Here is a 16,981-nt window from a genome sequence, read left to right as displayed (position 1 = left end):
CTACATGCTCCCTAATTAACCCCTTTACTGCTGGGCATAATACACGTGTGGTGCACAGTGGCATTTAGCATCCTTCTAATTACCAAAAAGCAACACCAAAGCCATATATGTCTGCTATTTCTGAACAAAGGGGATCCCAAAGAAAAATTTACAATCATTTATGCCATAATTGCACAAGCTGTTTGTAAATAATTTCAGTGAGAAACCAAAAGTTTGTGAAAAAATTTGTGAAAAAGTGAACGATTTTTTGTATTTGATCGCATTTGGCGGTGAAATGGTGGCATGAAATATACCAAAATTGGCCTAGATCAATACTTTGGGATGTTTACTAAAAAAAAAATATATACATGTCAATAGATATTCAGGGATTCCTGAAAGATATTAGTGTTCTAATGTAACTAGCGCTAATCTTGAAAAAAAAATGGTTTGGAAATAGCAAAGTGCTACTTGTATTTATGGCCCTATAACTTACAAAAAAAGCAAAGAACATGTAAACATTGGGTATTTCTAAACTCAGGACAAAATTTAGAAACTATTTAGCATGGGTGTTTTTTGGTGGTTGCAGATGTATAACAGATTTTGGGGGTCAAAGTTAGAAAAAGTGTGTTTTTTTCCATTTTTTTCTCATATTTTATAATTTTTTTTAAAGTAAATTATAAGATATGATGAAAATAATGGTATCTTTGGAAAGTCCATTTAATGGCGAGAAAAACGGTATATAATATATGTGAGTACAGTAAATGAGTAAGAGGAAAATTACAGCTAAACACAAACACCGCAAAAATGTAAAAATAGCCTTGGTCCCAAATGGACAGAAAATGGAAAAGTGCTGTGGTCATTAAGGGGTTAAGCACCTTTTTTTTTTCCTTTACACTTACACTTTACGCTAAGGGGCCAATATTTTAAGCCCCATATGCTGCCTTATGCAGCTATTTCCGCGTGAGCCTTCAGACTCGCTGGAAACAGGATTTAAGAAGCAGCGGTCTTAAGACTTTGCTCCTTAACTCGTCCGCCACCTCTGAGGCGGCGGACAGCAATCCACGGTATATAATATATGTGGGTACAGTAAATGAGTAAGAGGAAAATTACAGCTAAACACAAACACCGCAAAAATGTAAAAATAGCCTTGGTCCCAAATGGACAGAAAATGGAAAAGTGCTGTGGTCATTAAGGGGTTAAGCACCTTTTTTTTTCCTTTACACTTACACTTTACGCTAAGGGGCCAATATTTTAAGCCCCATATGCTGCCTTATGCAGCTATTTCCGCGTGAGCCTTCAGACTCGCTGGAAACAGGATTTAAGAAGCAGCGGTCTTAAGACTTTGCTCCTTAACTCGTCCGCCACCTCTGAGGCGGCGGACAGCAATCCACCTGATTACATACGATTAGGATGTTTTACGCCCCTTGCTAGCAACCGATTGGCCACAAATGTGGAGGGGGCACCATTACAGCATTTATTGATGTGCAGCAGACATGATCCGCTACAGCGGATCATGTCCATCCGCACATTGATAATTCGGCCCCTAGGTCTGCACCTGCATTAATGCAACAAGCACAAATTTTTTTGTGCTCGAGTGCAACTGTTTACTTTCTATAAATATGTGTAGAAGTTAGCGTGTCACTTGTAATCTAACCCTTAATATATTAAGATGAAACTCCTGTAAAACTGACATTTTTCATGTGAGAAATACACGTTCCCTTATCTCAACATTAGTAGTTTTGGGAAGCTCAATCTCTGAAACCAATGAACATAACTGTATGAAATTAAGCATAATGGAACAATATTATAATTTTTACAAAACAGCTTGAAATCTATTTATTGATATATTTTTTTTGCTTTCTGTTTTTCTACACATGCCTCAGCAACATTGTTTATAATACCAGGGACAACTTAAAGGGGCATTGAAATAGAACATGTAGTCCCAGCAATGTAAAGTGCGTTGTGATCCCATGTTATGTGCCAGTCTCAGAGCTTTTTTAAGGCCATTTAGAAAGAAAGAGCCTAAAGCATTCTTCTTTTCACAGCTGCTTAGCAGCAACTGCGTCACAGCCCCAGCTTACAATTAATCTTTCTAACTGTATATCTGGGGTGCCAAGTATTCTTGGGTAATGCTCGTCCTCAGCAAAGCACCAGTACATCCACAAATCTTGTGCACTTTTTCTTCAGGCAGATGCTGCTTTCTCTTGCCTCTTCATTGGCCTCTATCTTTGGCTCTTTGCTCTATTTCCCACTAGATCTTATCTTGGTTGCACACTGGTGAGAGCTAAACAAAAATCTGTATCAGTGTGTAGCTGTGTCTGGGTGCAAGCATCAGTTTTTGATAGTGTATTTGTGCCTGGGTTAAAAAACTCTGTGCTTGTGACAGTCTAATCAGGGTCCTTACTTAGATTTTCCTGTCCAAAATCATAGGTGGAGTCACGGCAGAAGGAAATGCATATCCGCACCTTTTCTCTATAAATTGCTAGGATGCAGAATGTGCCGGGATGCTGGACTCCCTACCCAGTAGGGGATGACCATGTACTCAAACACATCGCTTCCAGGTGTTTGTTGTCCTACACACTCTGCATCCTAATGCTTCATGGCACAGAAGACCACAAAGTAGTGTACCCGCTTCAGACACTATTCTACAACAGATCTCAGTCTGGGGGCACTTGTCGACCTGCCCCTGGCCCTTACTGCTCCTTAGTGGCGATCCTTGTGGGTTCTAGGCTAATAAAAGACTGAAGCATGTCAGTCAACTGTCCTTTCAATATCCCTATGCAGAAGAAAGCAGCAAGAGCTCATATTAGATCATTTGCTGATCCCTCTTATTACTCCCCAGTGTTTTATATTGTCCTTACATTGTTTGTCTTGTTTGTCTTACTATAAAGTATGTCTTACACATGGCAAAATATGACATTTTCAATGTATACATGTAATTAAAAAAAAGAGAATGCCATCCAATTTATTGTTTGTTTGTCTTATATAATCACGTTTAACAAAAACAAAAGAGTAAAAAATGACGTAAATGAAGTAAAAAGTCTAATTAAAAAGGATTTCTATAAATATTGCAAGCATAAGTTCCTAAGCCCACTAATTAGTGCAAATCTGTTCAGCGGCAAACTGCTTAACTCATTCATCACCTGCAGTGTTAAATGGATAATAAATTACAGAAAACATCAGCATTTTAGGATGTTTTATAGCCAGACGTCAAATCGTCAAGCTTTTATAAATGTGTTGGTTGAACTGGAAGGCATTCTGTCTGCAGTGATTGCCAGTTTTTGGATAACATCTTTCAATCTTGAGAGCATATTTATCATTTTTGTCAAAACAGCCTCAATACACAAATCCATTTTGTGATCTTTTTTGCCTGTGGCCTTAGTTTGGGTAGGAAAGGATTTATCAGTCCGACTGAACGTGTTCTACTTCCAACCTTTCATAGTAATGTAAAAAATATATTGTACCAAGCCGCCATTTTCTATCTTCAGTTTTTCTATCTACAGCTTGTTGTTGCAGGTCTATAGTGTAATTACTTTAAAAACGAAACCTTTAATGTTCTAGAAGCTCATATAACATTGAAGGACAAAGGTAAGTGAGATTAATTAGTTATCCAAAGCTATAATTATGTTCTAATTAATAATGTATTAGCCATGGGTGAAATATGACCATGTTTTGATTTAATCCGTCAATGCCTCTAGCAAATTCACATCTGTTTTCAAGACACATCACTCCTGACAAATTAAGTTAAAGATTTAAAAACAAGTATAATACATCATTATTTGGTGAGCCTTCAGTGTCCAAAAGGAAATCTAGTTATGTACATTGTTAACATGGACAGTAAATTTAATGTACACATGAGAAAATGGCTTCTCTCATATAGATGAGTATGCAATGATCTGTTGTGTGTTTTTTTACTGTAAATTTCTCAACAGAAAACCCAAAGTAAGTGTTTCTACAGCAGTGGGGAATTCTGTGTAGAGATATGCACATGCATTTTACAATACCTCAACTTTTTATTCCAGTATCCATTTTAAACAAATAAATTAAAACCTTGTAGAAAAAAAAAAAGCATTGTCACAAAAGTCATTATCACATCAAAAACTGTTTTATAACTATATCCTCCAGCTAGCTATTATTTTTCCCTTGCTGTGCATGCACCAAACTTAGTAACCACATTGTTTGATATGGGAATTGAAGTAAACAGCATCAGCAAAAGCAGAATGTCATGCAGAGTACAATCATATTGCCACTGGCTATGTGATAAAGCTCATCTCATATTCACAAGGGGGCATCCCCAGATAGTTAGCAAAAATCCAAACTTCTTTCCACTGAGATTACTTTAGATCACAAGTTTAGATAAATAACATTTATAAAACAAATAGAATTTAACTAAGGCATGCTCCACTATTTATTATACTGGTGAGATTCAGTCATTGGAGCCTGATGATCACTGCACAGCTAAAAGATGCTTTCCAAGTACAATAATATGTAATCTTGTTCTTCAGTCTATCTTGGCTTCACTAGATTAATTAACAGTCTCTCAAGATTCTTCAGTCTCTAGTTTTTATGTTATTCCTTGGAAACCATTCACTGAAGATAACACATCTATCCATTGTTTATCCAAATGAATTTTATTTGAAAACATTTGAATAGATGGGACTTGAGATGCTTGAGAGACTGCCAGTGAATCTACCCCTGTATGTAGGATAAACTTTGCATCTCATTTTCAATGTTTTTGTTATTGACGGTCAGTTATCAGATGGGTAATCCTTGAATTATTTTGAACTATTTTAACATTAGAAGTTATTACATAAGCCTTTGTGTTTGGGAATAAAATATTGCTATTAACTACAGAAAATTATAAGCACCTTAAACTGTATTCTAATCCATCATAAATTTGTAGAGGTATTTTCCTATGACATTTTGGAACAGTCCATCTTATTCTTAATAATGGATGGCTTAAAACAGTGGAGCTAATGTGTGAAGTAATCAAAATAGTTTGTACATCCACAGTTCAGATTTAACTAAATGCTGAACCTCATCTCACATCTGTGCTGTAGCAGTTTTTAGAACTTTGAGTTATTTCCTATTTAAACTTTATTTTAGGTGGTCTTTCTGTGAGTTCCCACAAAAGTTGTTTTTTTCAGCACATCATGCTCTTTAAAAAATAAAAATAAAAAATATATATATATATATATATATATACAGTATATATATATATATATATATATATATATATATATATATATATATAATCAATACACAGCAGCTGTACATTACAATATGTGAATCACATGTTTTTCCCCTAAATTTAACATTGGCCCATCAACCCTAAAATACCAGCATTTACACATTAGTACCTACATTTTCCAACAAAAACCAGCAATGAAAACATAGAACAGAAAATTTCATTTTTAAGTCTGTTTGCATCATTATGCAATGTATGTAGACACAACTCAGAGTAAAATATATACTGTAACCCTAACTATATCATGGCCTAGATGTCTATATTCATTATTTAATAGTTTAATGTTGCAATGTGGCAGAATGAGACATCTGTAAACACAGACCCATCTCAATCCCTTTATTAAATCAGTTTTTGGCTTGTTTTTGGATGGCATAAGGCCATGTTATCTCACCAGATACTAAATGTTGGGATTCATCACAATCAAATCCATTGTGTTCCTTCAGCAGATGTTGTAGACCAACTTGGGAACTAGATGAGTTATGAACCTTTAATGTGCTCAAGCCTTGCTTTCAGTGTCTGGGCAATCATGGCAGTGCTTTACAATACTCTTCCTTAGAGGGTATCAGTATTATTTTTGCCTGCTGTTGTTTGAGTAGTTTTGCAAAACATGGTGGCCTTCTAGTTGGTGGCCTTTTAGATGAGCATCCCAGGTTTCTGCATTATGAAAATGATAATGATGAAGATTATTGTGAGAAAAATGAATTTGTGATTACTTACAAGTAATATGATTACAAGTGGTGCTCAAACTGTTACACATGCACATCGGAAATATTGCGTATATTACAAGTTAAAAGTGAACACGATCATGATAGCACAATCGCTCCTCAGGTTAGCGCTACTGAAACCCTTGTGTAAAGGGTAGTGTGTTAAAAAAAATTGCTCCAAACACAACATAAATACATTTAAAATTATAGTTGCACTCATATAAACACTATCTGATAAAATGTATTCATATAAATAGTATAAGAAAAAGTTATAAGGGTTAAAATGTATATGGTATATGATAAGGTGTTTGACTGCAAAAGATCTATGTTGTATATATACATACATAGACATTTCTAAATATGTGTATGTATGTATGTGTGTATGTACAGTATATATGTATAGATGCGTGTACAGATATATTAAAGTATTTGTGTTTTACTGTATATTTACTGTACATATTTAACATTCCAATGTTCTTCATATACAGGATAATGTAATTCTTGTTGTATTTACATATATACAGTATAGATAGATAGATAGATAGATAGATAGATAGATAGATAGATAGAAAGAGAGAGAGAGAGAGCAATCCAGTAACAGCACTGTTTTTTCATGAATAAAAAGTTCCTTTTTTATGATAACATGGGATACAAGATAAAATAGCAAGCAGTTTGCTATTTTATCTTTTATCCAATGTTATTATAATAAAGGAACTTATTAGTCAAGAAAAAGCAGTGCTGTTACGGATTGCTCTTTGTATACCTGTATGGGAGGAATTGCAGGACTCCAAGAAGTAACGTACACTTCTCATATGTATTTACAATAACAATTACATTATGAAGCATTGCAAACTTCGATCCGTGTTATTAAAATGTTAAATATTAAAACATATTAATACAAATTAATACAAATTATTAAAAATTATTATACATACTGTAAAAAATATAAATAATCCGTTATATGTAATTTGTATTATTAAATGTATATTTCTATATATATTTGTGATGATGTTAACGTTAAATAGATCTCTATACCTATATATCTATAGGAATAGATTGGTATCTATAGATATATATAGAAATATGCATCAACAATAAAAATTACATTGTTCTGTATGTGAAGAACATTAGAATGTGAAATATAAATACATTTTGTTGGGTTAGCTTGCAAGCGAAAGGTGTTAGGTGTTTTTCTTCTACACTCTCCTTTAGCTTCTATGGGGAGAATACGTTAACACAGTCACGATACTTGGTTAGCACCGGTCATCTTTTGCTCACGTACAAAGTTTTTATTTTCCCCTTATAATACGCGGTCCAACTCGACGCACGCAAATAGCTTACTTATAGCGAAGTGCTTTATTTCTTCTGCACCCTCATTTGACTTCTATGGGGAGAATACGTTAATGCAGTCACGATATTTGGTTAGCACATGTCATCTTTCGCTCACGCGCAAACCGTTTACTTCCAACCATGCACAAACTGACGCACACAAAATATTTACTTATAGCAAAGTGCATTTTTTCTTTTGCACTTTCCATTGACTTCTATGAGGAGGATATGTTATCGGGGCTGCGTTATTCTTTTTACTTTCACGTTTTAATACACGAGCAACCTGATGCGTGAAAAAGCTTACTTATATTGAAGTTTAAACTTGAGCGCAAGTGCTAAATAGCCGCCCACTGGCTCTAAATCCTATTATATAAAAGGCCAAGTGTGTTTGTCCGAAGCTGTCATGCGCAGTAGAAACTGTGCGAGGACAAACACACCTGGCCTTCAAGAAGACTTTCCTGGCTGGCATCTGGACCGACTGTGTGTGATTTGGGCGGAGCCGGTCGGGCGTGACGTGGGTGGGACTGGGTGGATCAGGGCATGGTGTGGGTGGGGCCATGTATGATGTGGGCGGGACTGGGCGGATATCAGAGAGAGAGAGAGAGAGCTCAAAAAAAGAGGGGGATAGAGAGAGAGCTAAAAAAGAGGGGGATAGAGAGAAAGCTAAAAAAAGAGGGGGGATAGAGGGAGCAAAAGAGGGGGGATAGAGAGAGCAAAAGAGAGGGGGAGAGACAGCAAAGAGATAGGGGGGAGGGAGCAAAAGAGGGGAGATAGAGAGAGCAAAAGAGAGACAGCAAAAGAAAGGGGGGAGAAAGGGGAGAGAGAACAAAAGAGGGGGGAGAAAGGGGAGAGAGAGCAAAAGAGAGGGGAGGGAGAGCAAAAGAGGGGAGAGAAAGAGAGCGCAAAAGAGGGGGTAGAGAGAGAGCAAAAGAGATGGGAGAGAGAGAGCAAAAGAGAGGGGGAGAGCATGAAAGACAGGGGAGAGAGAGTGTAAAAGAGAGGGGGGAAAGAGAGGGGAGAGACAGAGAGGGAGAGAAAAAGAGAGGGGAGAGAGAGCAAAAGAGAGGGTGAGAGAGCATAAGAGAGGGGGTGAGAGAGCAAAAGAGAGGGGGAGATAGACAGCAAAAGATAGGGGGAAAGAGAGCAAAATAAAGGGGAGAGAGAGAGAGAGAGCAAAAGAGGGGAGAGAGACAGCAAAAGAGAGGGGGGAGAGGGAGAGAGAGAACAAAAGAGGGGGGATAGAGAGAGCAAAAGAGGGGGAGATAGAGAGAGCAAAAGACAGGGAGATAGATAGCAAAAGAGAGGGGGAGAGCAAAAGAAAGAGGGAGAGAGAAAGAGAGCAAAAGAGAGGGAGAGAGACAGCAAAAGAGAGGGAAGAGAGAGAGAGCGCAAAAGAGAGGGGGGAGAGAGGGAGAGCAAAAGAGAGGGGAGAGAGAGCGCACAAAAGAGAGGGGGAGAGAGAGAGCAAAAGAGAGGGGGGAGAGAAAGAGCAAAAGAGAGGGGTAGAAAAAGCAAAAGAGAGGGGGAGAGAAAGAGCAAAAGCGAGGGGGAGATAGACAGCAAAAGAGAGGGGGAAAGAGAGCAAAAGAAAGGGGAGAGAGAGAGAGCAAAAGAGGGAGATAGAGAGAACAAAAGAGAAGGGGGAGAGAGAGGGCAAAAGAGAGGGGGGAGAGAGAGCAAAAGAGGGGGGATAGAGACAGCAAAAGACAGGGAGAGAGACAGCAAAAGAGAGGGGGAGAGAACAAAAGAGAGGGGGGAGAGAACAAAAGAAAGGGGGGAGAGTGCAAAAGAGAGGGAAAGAGAGCAAAAGAGAGGGGGAGAGAGAGCGAGAGTAAAAGAGAGGGGGATATCGCAAAAGAGAGGGGGAGAGAGAGCGCAAAAGAGAGGAAAGGAAAGAGAGGGGGAGAGAGAACAAAATAGAGGGGGGAGAGAGATTAAGGGGTGGACCCGCTGTACTGCAAAAATTGGCCCGTGTACACGGGCTTTAGGACTAGTAAGATATAAATCAATACACAAGGCTAAATCATTGTTGATTGTTTCTACTTTCATTGTATTTGCCTGATCTTCATTTTTAAATCAAATGTTGCCACCATTTTTTTTCTTTGAACATTAAAAACGTTCTTTGTTTCTCTTTTCACAGTGGTATTATGTGGATAACAACACAAGTAAAAGTACATAACAACAAATGTAGTGAAATATAAGCAATCATGCATGATGTTCAGTGTTATGTAATTAATAATATAACGCAAACATTTATGTGTTATGTTGTAACAATAAAAATATGCTATAAACATAGTCATGTTAAGGTGCTTTATTGGACACTAAACAGTGTGATGCAATTTTTGCAAATTCTAAAGAACATTCAGACTATTTAATGTTGGTTCTATGTGACCTGATAGAAAAAAAAGTTTTGCAGAACCAATCAATCTCTAGATTTATTACTGCATCCCCTAATGCAGTTTAATTGTCATCTCATCCAATGTCCGATAACTGTTAACCCTTCCCATGACTTCCACACTGCATTTAAACTTTAACTATGCTGTCCTAATCACCTCTCCATACTTGAACTATAATGCTATAGCCCCATGAACATGACACTCTTCTTGCAATTAATGCAACATTCCTAATGCAATTCCCTATAATGGCTGACCTGATACCTCCATTGAAGTTAACCATAACTGTAACACTCCACTGCAATTTAGCTGACCAAGTTCCCTCAATTGCAATTAACCATAAATATGATCTATTTCCACTAAAAAAAAAAAAAACATTTAAATTACCTTTAATAAATCCATAGGGCCTTTAACCTCTTCCAGCTTTCAGCAAGAAGGTCCTTGTCTTGTTGTCTTGTTGATTTTTACCTTGGTCTGCTGGTTGTTCCATGTCTATTTATACAAATATTGGCAACCCTGATTGGTTAATACTGTTATCCAGTCAGGAATTTGGATGGACAAACTAACTGTCAACTCTTCTCATTGGTTAATATTTTGTTAACAAGCAAAAAACATTATTGAGCACATTGCTAAGCCAGTATGTCCCTGTAAATGTAGGGAATTGTTTTTGTAAACATGACAAATAAGGAAGTAGTTAACTATGCCCATGTTAGTTGTACATTGTTTATTGTCTTAAATCTGTATCTTATTGGATACACTATATTACTGATATTTTGCATAAATAATGTATGAACACTGCTGGCTGCATGACCATGTATTTGTAACAGAAGAGCTACTGTATAACATTATTATAAGCATTATACTTTTCCTTGGCAAGGAGAAGGGATACCAACCCATTATTTTCTTTAATTGGTTGGAGTTGCTTAATTTTCCACATTGTCTGACTGCATTATCTCGATAATATCAAACGCCTAGATTTAGAGTTCTGCGTTAGCTGTCAAAAGCAGCGTTAAGGGGTCCTAAAGCTGTTTTTTACCGCCCGCTGGTATTTAGAGTCAGTCAGGAAAGGGTCTAATGCTCACTTTCCAGCCGCGACTTTTCCATACCGCAGATCCCCTTACGCCAATTGAGTATCCTATCTTTTCAATGGGATCTTCCTAACGCCGGTATTGAGAGTCTTGGCTGAAGTGAGCATTAGACTCTCTACCGACAAGACTCCAGCCGCAGAAAAAAGTCAGGAGTTAAGAGCTTTCTGGGCTAACGCTGGTTCATAAAGCTCTTAACTACTGTGTTCTAAAGTACACTAACACCCATAAACTACCTATGTACCCCTAAACTGAGGCCCCCCCACATCGCCGACACTCTAATAATTTTTTTTAACCCCTAATCTGCCGACCGCACACCGCCGCCACCTACATTATCCCTATGTACCCCTAATCTGCTGCCCCTAACATCGCCGACACCTACATAATATTTATTAACCCCTAATCTGCCCCCCCCAACGTCGCCACTACCTTACCTACACTTATTAACCCCTAATCTTACGACCGGACCTCGTTGCCACTATAATAAATGTATTAACCCCTAAACCGCCACACTCCCGCCTCAAAAACCCTATAATAAATAGTATTAACCCCTAATCTGCCCTCCCTAACATCGGCGACACCTAACTTCAAGTATTAACCCCTAATCTGCCGACCGGACCTCGCCGCTACTCTAATAAATGTATTAACCCCTAATGCTAAGCCAATCGGAATTCGAGGGACGCCATCTTGGATGACGTCACTTAAAGGAACCTTCATTCGTTGGTAGTCATTGGGAGAAGAGGATGTTCCGCGCCGGAGGTCTTGAAGATCGAGCCGTTCCGGATGTCCTCTTCTGCCCAGATAGGATGAAGACTTCTGCCGCTCCGGATGTCTTCTTTTGGTCCATCGCTGCTCGGCTGAGTGAAGACGACTCAAGGTAGGGAGATCTTCAGGGGGGTAGTGTTATGTTTATTTAAGGGGGGTTTGGGTTAGAGTAGGGGTATGTGGGTGGTGGGTTGTAATGTTGGGGCGTGGTATTGTGTGTTTTTTTACAGGCAAAAGAGCTGATTTCTTTGGGGCATGCCCCGCAAAAAGCCCTTTTAAGGGCTGGTAAGGTAATTGAGGTGTTAACTATTTTAATTTAGATTAGGGTAGGGAATTTTTTTATTTTGGGGGGCTTGTTATTTTATTAGGGGGCTTAGAGTAGGTGTAATTAGCTTAAAATTCTTGTAATCTTTTTTTATTTTTTGTAATTTAGTGTTTGTTTTTTTGTAATTTAGTTTAGTTTATTTAATTGTAGGTACTTGTAGTTAATTGATTAAATTTATTTATTGATAGTGTAGTGTTAGGTTTAATTGTAACTTAGGTTAGGATTTATTTTACAGGTAATTTTGTAATTATTTTAACTAGGTAGCTATTAAATAGTAAATAACTATTTAATAGCTATTGTACCTCGTTAAAATAAATACAAAGTTGCCTGTAAAATAAATATAAATCCTAAAATAGCTACAATATAATTATTCATTATATTGTAGCTATATTAGGGTTCATTTTACAGGTAAGTATTTAGTTTTAAATAAGAAGACTTTAGTTAATAATATTTAATTTATTTCATTAGATAAAAATTATATTTAACTTAGGGGGGTGTTAGGGTTAGGGTTAGACTTAGCTTTAGGGGTTATTAAATTTATTAGAGTAGCGGCGAGGTCCGGTCAGCAGATTAGGGGTTAATACTTGAAGTTAGGTGTCGCTGATGTTAGGGAGGGCAGATTAGGGGTTAATACTATTTATTATAGGGTTTTTGAGGGGGGAGTGCAGCGATTTAGGGGTTAATACATTTATTATAGTGGCGGCGAGGTCCGGTCGGAAAATTAGGGGTTAATAAGTGTATGTAAGGTAGCGGCAACATTGGGGGGGCAGATTAGGGGTTAATAAATATACTATAGGGGTTGGCGGTGTTGTGGGCAGCAGATTAGGGGTACATAGCTATAATGTAGGTTGCGGCGGTGTCCGGAGCGGCAGATTAGGGGTCAATAATAAAATGCAGGGGTCAGCGATAGCGGGGGCGGCAGATTAGGGGTTAATAAGTGTAAGGTTAGGGGTGTTTAGACTCGGGGTTCATGTTAGGGTGTTAGGTGCAGACTTAGAAAGTGTTTCGCCATAGGAAACAATGGGGCTGCGTTGGGAGCTTAACGCTGCTTTTTTGCATCCCAAAATGCCCCATTATTTCTTATGGGGGAATCGTGCACGAGCACGTTTTTCTAGCTTACCACTACTGTAAGCAACGCTGGTATTGAGAGTTGAAGTGGCGGTAAATATGCCTCTATGCTCCCTTTTTGGAGCCTAACGCAGCCCTTCAGAGAACTCTCAATACCAGCGTTATTTAAAAGGTGCAGGAAAAAAAAACACGCGTAGCTAACTCACCCCTTTGGCCGCAAAACTCTAAATCTAGCCAATAATTTCTTAATATTGATTTGACATACTGGGATCGATTTAAATCTTCCCATTCCCATTTATCAAATGTTGTCGTCTCCCGATCTGTTTTGTAAGCACAATACAAGTGATAACCACATATCAGTATAGGAAAAAGTCTAGACAAATTGCACAGACAAAGAATGGACAGCAATGGCTTCAGCAATGACAATTCTCCCCACCATGGATTTTGAAATTTATTTCAGCAACAAAATGGACACATCAAATTCAATACAGAAAGTAGCCAACTATCTAACCCTCACCAGGTCAGACATGGTTTTTCACGCCAAACTTCGCAAAGACTGCTGATGGAATTATCCTTAAAAAAAATGGATAATTCTTGCGAGTGGCGACATGTATCTGATTAAAATTAACGGAGCTCGCTGGAAAGGGAAACTTTGCTGTGTAGGGCGAAGTTAGCAGTGAGCAGGGGCACACTTTAAAAATTAAATTCTGCAGCCAATACAAATCACACTCAGCTGCTCTCACATCCAGTATACTTAATTACAATTTATACTGTGCATATTTAATATGATTTATTCCTGTGTAATTTACATACAAATTTTAAGTTTTTGATAAAATTCGATGTTTAGTGAAAATTTTCTTACAATTTTTGATGTACCTTAACAATACACCTTTTTCCTGTGTATTTATGTGTGAATGGTTACATTATTCGTTTTGTATTATTTTTAAATTACAAATTTAATTTTGCACTTTTTTAATGTATGCATCTCCTTTCCATATGAAAATGCAGTATGCGCCCCTTTGGGAGACACCCTGTTTTGAGGGTAAAAGGTGGCTTTATATAATTCCACCAGGAAAATAGATGGACTGGTGAGAATTCTTATAGAATCTCACCAGCCCAGAGACCTTTAGATAATAGTTCTAAAGTGTGTTAATAAAGTGCAAAACTGGCATTTTTGTATGTATCACAAGACAATTTAGATGTATATATAAATATATGATCTAGATTCATTAAATCTATACTTTATATAATATAGCTCAGAAGTGGGCCAGACACATATGTATACATAGAAAGATGAGTTACAAAGTCTGTAACAAAAGCCCTCTGAGGAAGCGTGAGCGAAACACGTGTCAGGGGTCTGGCTTCAGAGAGTTCATACTCTCGTGTTTTAACCGCTTACTCTGCATGATAATTATTGATTGCAATAATTTTTGCCAATAGCTTGTGTGTTATAATCTGAGATCAGGCGTTATGCTATGATAGTGAAACAAGTCAGTTAAACGTTAATCTAGCCCTATAGAAGGGGCTTAAGCAGACAGAATGTATTACACTGAACAGCTGTGCTAAAGTTAACTGTGCAAGCAAGGACTTTATAATTACAGATAGAGTATTAGCTAGATAGCTTTAATCTCACAATCTGACATCCCACATATTAACAGGTCCTCTTGTTACAACATTATTTCTGAATTTATTAATAGCTAGGTACAAAAGATATTGTTTGTATCTGACTGCTTGATATTATACAAACCAATTGCAATGTTTCACATCTAGATACATGATTCTCAGAGGCATTATTCACACACCTATGCTATATATTGATATCTAGAGAGATTAAGTGTTTTTAAATGTGTATAATTGAATAGTTAAAGTGATGGTAAATTTACACCGATTGATCAATAAAATCTTAATTATCAAGTATGTCTAACCTAAGTCGCTATGTTTTTTGTTTTTTTCTAAATTTTCTTTCTCCTTTATATAATTAATTTAGATTTCACTTACGGAGCATTATTGCTCCTTGCTCCGCCCCCAGCATTACTTCCTGTTATTTTCTTCATCCTGGTGAGAGAGCTGAACCACCCCTCTCTACGTCATTGTATTGGCATCTAGATCTTCATGGTTCGCTCTGCGCATGCGTTTCATATATGAATCGAATATATATGATCAATATATAGTTGATTATATATATATATATATATATATATATATATATATATATACAAAAAAGAGAATTGATAGAGAATAGGGCGCAAAAACGAATATTATGATTATCAGTATTGTCACTGTAAGTATCAATTGATGGCTTATACAATTGCAAGGTAATTTATCTTGCAATTAAAATCCATCAAATATATATATACAAGACTAAATTATATTGATATAATAGTAACCCAGATTATGAAGTTAAATGCAAAGTACAATATGGTATTCGCTTGCATGTGTGTAGAAGCCAAACGACTGTGCAAAAGTTCAAGGCACTTCAATAGAGCTTAATGTTACAAAAAATATATAGAGAAATGGTAGGTAAAGAAGAACTATTAGAGTTCTAAAATCGAATATACACTTATATAAAATATATAAAAGAATTAGATTTTAAACATTGTGTTACTTTAATTAGTATTTTTATATGCGCTACAGGTCAATTTGAATTTGTACACACAGGAATAGCTTTCTAGAAACAATATATAAATTGCTTTTTTGAAACACTGTGACACGATATAAGAATTGTATTTTTACACATTGTGTTATTCTAATCAGCACCTCTAAACGTGAATAGGCCAACTAGAATTTTTATACATTGAAATAATTTTCTAGATAAGGTTTCTCGATCTGTTTTATCTATTGTAGTTTTCTTTTATATATTTTATATAAGTGTATATTCGATTTTAGAACTCTAATAGTTCTTCTTTACCTACCATTTCTCTATATATTTTTTGTAACATTAAGCTCTATTGAAGTGCCTTGAACTTTTGTCGTTTGGCTTCTACACACATGCAAGCGAATACCATATTGTACTTTGCATTTAACTTCATAATCTGGGTTACTATTATATCAATATAATTTAGTCTTGTATACATATATTTGATGGATTTTAATTGCAAGATAAATTACCTTGCAATTGTATAAGCCATCAATTGATACTTACAGTGACAATACTGATAATCATAATATTCGTTTTTGCGCCCTATTCTCTATCAATTCTCTTTTTTGTATAGTCTTTCTTACCTTGGATTGAGGATATAGGGACTCTCCTTCCTTGGTAGATAGACCAGGGCAGCATATAACACACACTACAGTTTCACTATTTTAGATAGTTTGTAGCTGAAGGGTCTCCTTTGCGCCAGACACAACTTCTCTTTTTTATGTATATATATATATATATATATATATATATATATATATATATATATATATACATAAAACGTGATGTTTTACTTACAACAAAGGGGAAACAGAACAAAGCAAACCAGATTGATGATAAAAAACCTAAGTTTATTACTTCCTTTTCCAACCAATACGATGCAGTTTGTTCCATAGTTAAGAAAAATCTTCCTATTCTTATGGGAGATAAGTCACTTAGACATATTGTTGATAAGGGCTGTATGTTTGTCCCCTGTAGAAATGTCACCTTGGGAAACATATTAGCACCTAGTATGCTAAGAAGTGACAAAACAGTGACCAGTTCTTGGTTACATCATAAGGGAACATTCAAATGTGGTCGTAGGAACTGTGGTTCCTGCGATCACATTCGAAGTAGTGAAATATTCCAATCTACTGTTACTGGCCAAACTTTTTCTACTAAAGGTTGTATAAACTGTAGAAGTACATACATCATTTATCTGGTGGAATGTATTCTTTGCCGGAAACAGTACCTAGGAAGAACCACAAGGGAAGTTGGTAAGCGTATTAAAGAACATTTATCTTACATATCCAATAAGGTCACCTGTTCAGCACTATCTAAACATTTCATTGAAATACATGGCCAAAACACCAAAACACTGAGATGGCAAGCTATTGAACAAATTGGGAAACCTCCAAGAGGTGGAGATAAATTTCCAATTTTGTGCAAGCAGGAGACTTATTGGATA

The sequence above is a fragment of the Bombina bombina genome, chromosome 6 (assembly GCF_027579735.1).
Source record: "Bombina bombina isolate aBomBom1 chromosome 6, aBomBom1.pri, whole genome shotgun sequence".
NCBI lineage: Eukaryota > Metazoa > Chordata > Amphibia > Anura > Bombinatoridae > Bombina > Bombina bombina.
Note: the sequence above shows the minus strand (reverse complement) of the source record.